This window comes from Thalassophryne amazonica, chromosome 15 (genome assembly GCF_902500255.1).
Source record: "Thalassophryne amazonica chromosome 15, fThaAma1.1, whole genome shotgun sequence".
NCBI classification, from domain to species: domain Eukaryota; kingdom Metazoa; phylum Chordata; class Actinopteri; order Batrachoidiformes; family Batrachoididae; genus Thalassophryne; species Thalassophryne amazonica.
In genome coordinates, this window is record NC_047117.1 from 60,858,512 (window position 1) to 60,866,806 (window position 8,295).

The 8,295-nt window shown below is 38.8% G+C and overlaps 1 protein-coding gene across 1 annotated transcript in view; it reads right to left on the reverse strand.

The window, feature by feature from the left end:
• Positions 1-7,418, reverse strand: part of LOC117525529 (inactive rhomboid protein 2-like) — a 55,993-nt gene extending 48,575 nt beyond the window's left edge. Inside the window, exon 1 of the mRNA XM_034187390.1 lies at positions 7,286-7,418. The gene's annotated coding sequence lies outside the window, so the exon portion shown is untranslated. The remainder of the gene's footprint in view (positions 1-7,285) is intronic.
• Between the last annotated feature and the right edge of the window lie 877 nt (positions 7,419-8,295).

Here is an 8,295-nt window from a genome sequence, read left to right on the forward strand (position 1 = left end):
TCATATTTATCTAATAGATTACAATTTGTTCATGTAAATGGGGAATCTTCTTCACAGACTAAAGTTAATTATGGAGTTCCACAAGGTTCTGTGCTAGGACCAATTTTATTCACTTTATACATGCTTCCCTTAGGCAGTATTATTAGACGGTATTGCTTAAATTTTCATTGTTACGCAGATGATACCCAGCTTTATCTATCCATGAAGCCAGAGGACACACACCAATTAGCTAAACTGCAGGATTGTCTTACAGACATAAAGACATGGATGACCTCTAATTTCCTGCTTTTAAACTCAGATCAATCTGAAGTTATTGTACTTGGCCCCACAAATCTTAGAAACATGGTGTCTAACCAGATCCTTACTCTGGATGGCATTACCCTGACCTCTAGTAATACTGTGAGAAATCTTGGAGTCATTTTTGATCAGGATATGTCATTCAAAGCGCATATTAAACAAATATGTAGGACTGCTTTTTTGCATTTACGCAATATCTCTAAAATCAGAAAGGTCTTGTCTCAGAGTGATGCTGAAAAACTAATTCATGCATTTATTTCCTCTAGGCTGGACTATTGTAATTCATTATTATCAGGTTGTCCTAAAAGTTCCCTAAAAAGCCTTCAGTTAATTCAAAATGCTGCAGCTAGAGTACTGACGGGGACTAGAAGGAGAGAGCATATCTCACCCATATTGGCCTCTCTTCATTGGCTTCCTGTTAATTCTAGAATAGAATTTAAAATTCTTCTTCTTACTTATAAGGTTTTGAATAATCAGGTCCCATCTTATCTTAGGGACCTCGTAGTACCATATCACCCCAATAGAGCGCTTCGCTCTCAGACTGCAGGCTTACTTGTAGTTCCTAGGGTTTGTAAGAGTAGAATGGGAGGCAGAGCCTTCAGCTTTCAGGCTCCTCTCCTGTGGAACCAGCTCCCAATTCAGATCAGGGAGACAGACACCCTCTCTACTTTTAAGATTAGGCTTAAAACTTTCCTTTTTGCTAAAGCTTATAGTTAGGGCTGGATCAGGTGACCCTAAACCATCCCTTAGTTATGCTGCTATAGACGTAGACTGCTGGGGGGTTCCCATGATGCACTGTTTCTTTCTCTTTTTGCTCTGTATGCACCACTCTGCATTTAATCATTAGTGATCGATCTCTGCTCCCCTCCACAGCATGTCTTTTTCCTGGTTCTCTCCCTCAGCCCCAACCAGTCCCAGCAGACGACTGCCCCTCCCTGAGCCTGGTTCTGCTGGAGGTTTCTTCCTGTTAAAAGGGAGTTTTTCCTTCCCACTGTAGCCAAGTGCTTGCTCACAGGGGGTCGTTTTGACCGTTGGGGTTTTACATAATTATTGTATGGCCTTGCCTTACAATATAAAGCGCCTTGGGGCAACTGTTTGTTGTGATTTGGCGCTATATAAAAAAATTGATTGATTGATTGATTTTTCTTTTCCATTACTTTATTCTCTCTCAATTAAAGATGTTCACAGAACAAAGCTGGCATGATGGAAATAATTTATGCTTTGTCAGAAATCATGCACTTGGAGGAGTGTGGCTTTTGAGGAAATCAATGCGGGAAAGCTGCACTCCACAGCCCCACACAAGGCTGTTCGCAGGTTAAAAGTATGTTGTAACGCACATTACGGAAATATGTAACGACTATAATATTACTGAAAATTTATTAGTAAGGCATTAGATTACTGTGTTACAGCCTTAAGTAGTACATTATTGTAATTGTGTTACTTTTGTAATATGTTAATTTCATCTGGCAATCTGACAAATATACTCCGTAGGAGTTTCCATTTTGCAGTGCATTACAATGAGATGGGAGTTGTTTTATTATCCATTTGTTGGGATTACAAAAAAACAAAAAACAACTGATTTAATATAAGCAAATTAAAACAGTGGACAGATACTGTAGCAAGTAAGAGTACAAGGGAATGTTTGTTAAATACATATAATTAATTTCTGATCATTAACCACTGCACACTCCCATACACCCACCAAGCACAATGAGAAACTAAAACGATTTTTGGTAGGGTCTCTACCCCGACTAAGATCCCATGTTAACTTTAATTCAAACCCCAAACTAAATTCCAATCCTTAGTTCACACTATAAGGTTTAGAATGACGTAACCACTTCAGCAACAATCTAGCACACTGGATCTGTGGCTAACATATCAAACAACCAGCTCATCCGGAGGTCTGATCTTTGATCCTAAATAAAGACCTCTGATCCCGATTGCTGGCCTTTAACAAGCGCTTAGGCGGACTGTTTCACTGTGTAAATTAGTATGAAAAAAAAGTTGTATTTTTGCACAGAATGTAAATTTTGACCCATTATACCACCCACCACTACAGTACATTATTTTGTCACTGTTATGTTTTTCAGCAAATAGTTATCTACAGATTTCAAAAGTTTATAAAGCACATGCTAACGGTCAAAACACCCATATACACCAGTCTACATTTTAAAATATCATTTTTGAGCTATAGCTTGGTACCATCTGTGCTTTGTCTAAAATGCAAAAAGAGCAAAAAAAAACAAACAAACCGTAGATCAAACACAAATATTTTAGCTGCAGCCAAACTGACTTGCAGTGTATTTTTGGCTTATTCTCACAAGTCAAGGAAACGGTTGTGAAATCACACAGTACGCCTCCACGTAAAAAATGCCTGTTGTGGACGATACTGTGTAATGAGTATGGTGAGTCTCACTGAACTATGGTGTTCTGAAGACCAATTAAACTATTCTGTCCTTTTGATGCTTCCACCTGACACTCTAGAGATGTTTATAGTACATAATGGGTACAGTTCAGACCTCCAGTTACAACAGCTGAGTGTGCAGCCTCAGTACCCTGTCTTTTATAAAACAATATGTGGCAACAGATAGCTTTACAGATACATCAAGAACTGCTGCAACAGCCAAATGTGCCTTGCCCCAGTACAGTAAATTCCAAAGCGATACTGCCTACAATGAGACAATTACAGTGAGTGTTTCATGATATGTTATTTGCAAATTACAGGTGCAGAGTAAATCCATCCAACATGAATGACAAGAGCTGTAATCCAATTCAAAAACATTTAATGAAAAAATAAAGTTTACATTCACTCTCTGTGCCGCAGTGCTACAGTGTCGGACACAGCTCACTGCTGCTCAGATTAAAGCTACTGTTTGCACGTATTTGAACACAGAAGCAAACACTATATCCATGCAATATTAATGTGTTTTTAAACATTTTAAACATTATTTATGGCCCATTTACAACATCAACATGAAATATAACAAAATAATGAAATCTGAAATTTGCAAACAATGAAATCTGAAATTTGCATCATATTTAAATTTAACTTAAATTGGCTCAAGTTGTGGCTCTTATTACAGATAACGGACAAAATTTGCTGGTCCACCTGCATTCCATTATATGCGGATTTTACTGTATTTACTAACATGGATCAAAATCCTAAATCATTTCCAGAAAAGATTCATTTTGATCATATTGGTGATGCAAGAACGTTGATCCTTTATATGAATTCTAAAGACCAAAGAACAAAAGTATATTATGACTAAAGAAAACCTTTATCAATTAAATGAGGAGGGGGAAAAAAAAAAAAACTACAGGCATTTGAAGGAAACAACTGGAAAGGCAACGTGAGCATGAAGTGAAGTGTACCACCCCTGGCAAAAATTATGGAATCACCGGCCTCGGAGGATGTTCATTCAGTTGTTTAATTTTGTAGAAAAAGCAGATCACAGACATGACACAAAACTAAAGTCATTTCAAATGGCAACTTTCTGGCTTTAAGAAACACTATAAGAAATCAAGAAAAAAAATTGTGGCAGTCAGTAACGGTTACTTTTTTAGACCAAGCAGAGGGGAAAAAAAATATGGACTCACTCAATTCTGAGGAATAAATTATGGAATCACCCTGTAAATTTTCATCCCCAAAACTAACACCTGCATCAAATCAGATCTGCTCGTTAGTCTGCATCTAAAAAGGAGTGATCACACCTCGGAGAGCTGCTGCACCAAGTGGACTGACATGAATCATGGCTCCAACACGAGAGATGTCAATTGAAACAAAGGAGAGGATTATCAAACGCTTAAAGAGGGTAAATCATCACGCAATGTTGCAAAAGATGTTGGTTGTTCACAGTCAGCTGTGTCTAAACTCTGGACCAAATACAAACAACATGGGAAGGTTGTTAAAGGCAAACATACTGGTAAACCAAGGAAGACATCAAAGCGTCAAGACAGAAAACTTAAAGCAATATGTCTCAAAAATCAAAAATGCACAACAAAACAAATGAGAAACGAATGGGAGGAAACTGGAGTCAACGTCTGTGACCGAACTGTAAGAAACCACCTAAAGGAAATGGGATTTACATACAGAAAAGCTAAACGAAAGCCATCATTAAAACCTAAACAGAAAAAAAACAAGGTTACAATGGGCTAAGGAAAAGCAATCATGGACTGTGGATGACTGGATGAAAGTCATATTCAGTGATGAATCTCGAATCTGCATTGGGCAAGGTGATGATGCTGGAAATTTTGTTCGGTGCCGTTCCAATGAGATTTATAAAGATGACTGCCTGAAGAGAACATGTAAATTTCCACAGTCATTGATGATATGGGGCTGCATGTCAGGTAAAGGCACTGGGGAGATGGCTGTCATTACATCATCAATAAATGCAGAAGTTTACGTTGATATTTTGGACACTTTTCTTATCCCATCAATTGAAAGGATGTTTGGGGATGATGAAATCATTTTTCAAGATGATAATGCATCTTGCCATAGAGCAAAAACTGTGAAAACATTCCTTGCAAAAAGACACATAGGGTCAATGTCATGGCCTGCAAATAGTCCGGATCTTAATCCAATTGAAAATCTTTGGTGGAAGTTGAAGAAATGGTCCATGACAAGGCTCCAACCTGCAAAGCTGATCTGGCAACAGCAATCAGAGAAAGTTGGAGCCAGATTGATGAAGAGTACTGTTTGTCACTCATTAAGTCCATGCCTCAGAGACTGCAAGTTGTTATAAAAGCCAGAGGTGGTGCAACAAAATACTAGTGATGTGTTGGAGCGTTCTTTCGTTTTTCATGATTCCATAATTTTTTCCTCAGAATTGAGTGATTCCATATTTTTTTCCCTCTGCTTGGTCTAAAAAAAGTAACTGTTACTGACTGCCACAATTTTTTTTTCCTGATTTCTTATAGTGTTTCTTAAAGCCAGAAAGTTGCCATTTGAAATGACCTTAGTTTTGTGTCATGTCTATGATCTGCTTTTTTTCTCTACAAAATTAAACAACTGAATGAACATCCTCCGAGGCTGGTGATTCCATAATTTTTGCCAGGGGTTGTAAACAGCTGTGCCACACACAGGCTGAGATGATGCAGACAAATCAAAAGCAGTACAGTAGACTGTTCTGGGTGAGATACTGTGCTGCCTGGCTCAGAGGAGCCCAGTAGCCACAGTGGGGCAGCTCACCTTCCAATTTTCTGGCAGAGCACTGAAAAATTAATCCAACATATCAAGTAGAGTTCATCTGCCTGGAGTTATGCGAACATGGGCCAAGAGGTCAGAATCTGAAAACACTACTTTTCCCGACTGTTGTTGAACGTTGAGGAAGACTCAGCTGCTTTGAAGGCAGCCAGGTGGTAACCGCTTGGGATGTCAGCTGAGATCTGCTGTTACATGGCCTGCTACAGTAAAACAGTTAATAAAGAGTAATTAACTTATTATTATATAATTTATGAGTAGACATTCTAAAGAATGTAAAATGATGTGCAAAATACAACCCAACTTCCCCCATTTCAATGTCCATTGCTATTTCACTGCAGAGATTTGCAAACTTCACAAAACCTTAAAGCTATATAAGCTACAGCTTTCAAATTTCACAAAACTGAGAAAAGTTAGTTTCTACTGATATCTAAGCATTATAATGTAGGTTCATTTTTTTAACATGTTGCAAAATTACAGCTTATTTTAATGAAGAGGACATACATGGGTGTTGGTGAGAAAAAAAAAATTTGACAAACCTTTTTGGCGTTTGACGGATTGTGCAGCGAAGCGGTACAACACGAGCACCGAAGGCGCAAAGTCCTCTCGGGGGATCCGGGGACATGCCCTCCAGAAAATTTTTTATCACAAAAGTTTCACAGACAATTGTAGATGCATGAAATGCATGATTCCAGAAGAGCCAAGAGGGTGCAGGTTTTCTTTGCAACCCCCCACTCCAGCAGGTGATTTCACTGATTAACTGATTCCATCTGCTCAAAGTGATGTTGATCACCCTCTTGGCCTTTTCTGGAATCAGTGTGAGACCTCTGACCTAGACACTTTAAGACTGACCCCTTCATGTGGTGTTTCGGTGACAGTCAGAAGAGGTATTCAAGGACTTGTGGGAAAATTGTAAATTACTGTGTTATTTATAAATGTCTTATGCTGCTCTCGTGGTGACTTTGTGGATATTAAGTATCGACTGTGATGTTGAAATGCAGAAAAGCACCATTCAGTACGACTGAACTGCCGGGTGTTGCTTTAGGGAGGTGGTGGTGTACTGGTTCGCACGTTGGACTGGGACCGGTCCAGGTTCGTTTCACGATTACAGCCAAACTCCCAACTGGCACCTTGAACAGATGTGCTGGGGAGAAATGACAGACACGTGCCCTTCTGGAAATAAGCTGCTGATAAAGTGTGTGGTGGCCTAAACCTCTATTTCTGTGTGCCCTGTATACACAATAACCCCACAATATTTTTAACATTAGAACACACCCATATGGCGATTAAGAGTGAATGTAAACAAGAATGAGTTGTACGTTTTCTGGTTTAAGTAACGTGACGTCATGACTTCAGCGAAGACTGTTTTTTTTTGGGGGGGGGGGGGTATTTTTTCATTCGAAAATCGTTGGCAGCGGCACATGCGCATTGAAACACCCATTCCGATAACGAGAGGAGTGTTTGTCGACGCATGTCTGACTGTATGAACTTTTCAAAGTGTAACTAGCATGAATGTCATGAATAATGTCCCGGCTAGCAGAGCAACAAAGGGCTTGTCAGGACACGTCTTCAGGAGCTTGTTAGCTAACGTTACAAACTACATTAACTGGCCGCCGGTTGTGTTCAATAATTTCAAGGCGTCAATATAGTTTGAAAAGCAGCGTTTATACTTATATTCGTCTGCATATACGCTTTATTACGTTTCATTTTGACCACTGCACTAACCGTATTACAAACTCTCCTTTCCCTGTTGCTCAAAAGTGAAAAATTTGAAGATTTTTCACTCACCTCCAAGAAGAGAGAAACAGTTCATTATTCATTAGCAGAAGATAATTATCCGAAATACTACTATAACGTTTCCACCAGGGCGCCGCCACTTCCCTTTTTTCCTCTTTCCAACATCCTCGACTCTGTTCCACGGAGCAGCAGAAGGCGGAGTTACAACAGCAGCCACGGCCCCGCCTCTTCAGCTTTGGGCCCCGCCCACAGCCCAGAGGTGGAGCTCTGATGTTTTTCCGAACAAGAACATAAGTCCACTTTCCTCTGTGAATGTATGTAACTCTAAAAAGAAAGAATTTTATCTCATAAATTTCTTAATTATATTTGCTAAATTTCATATTCATAAAGGTAAATTTTCAGGAAAAAAGCCCCTGTTCAAACTCTACTTGCTTGAATTACAGCAAAAGTCTCGATTCAGTCATCGTCAAACCCTAAAGCTGTGAAGACTCTTGATATTCTAAATTATTATAAGTGCTGACAGATTATCTATTTTATATTTATTTATTTTATGTTTTTCTTTATTCGTGTATTGACCCCTGGCATACCTTTGTACTTTGTGTGTTAAACTTAAAAAAAAAACAAAACAAACAAAAAAAAAACTTTCGTCTGTCAATATTAACGTCAGGCGTTTCTTTTTTGTTTTGTTTTGTAGAGGAACAATCCTAATGTTATGTGACACGTTCACTGAGAGCAAGGGAACAAGGTTGCTGAACAAACTTGGGTGACCCTGTTGTTCAGGGTCAAAATGGGGTCACCTAGAGGTCATCATGGTGGGGGACAAAAAATATTCATTCTGTCATACAGAATTCAAAAATACAGTTATAATTTTTTTTTTAATTATTACTGTTACTTAAGGAGATTCATTTGACATGTATTGTAGCAGGAACAGCATTTTACAGTTTTGGCCCAATTTCAAAAATGTTCCCTTTATGTGAAATGTGGATTTAAAACAAAAAGTGCTTTTTCCATGCGGGTCACTGCAGCAGTATATGGGAAATGCGGCTGGAAATTAAAGATCC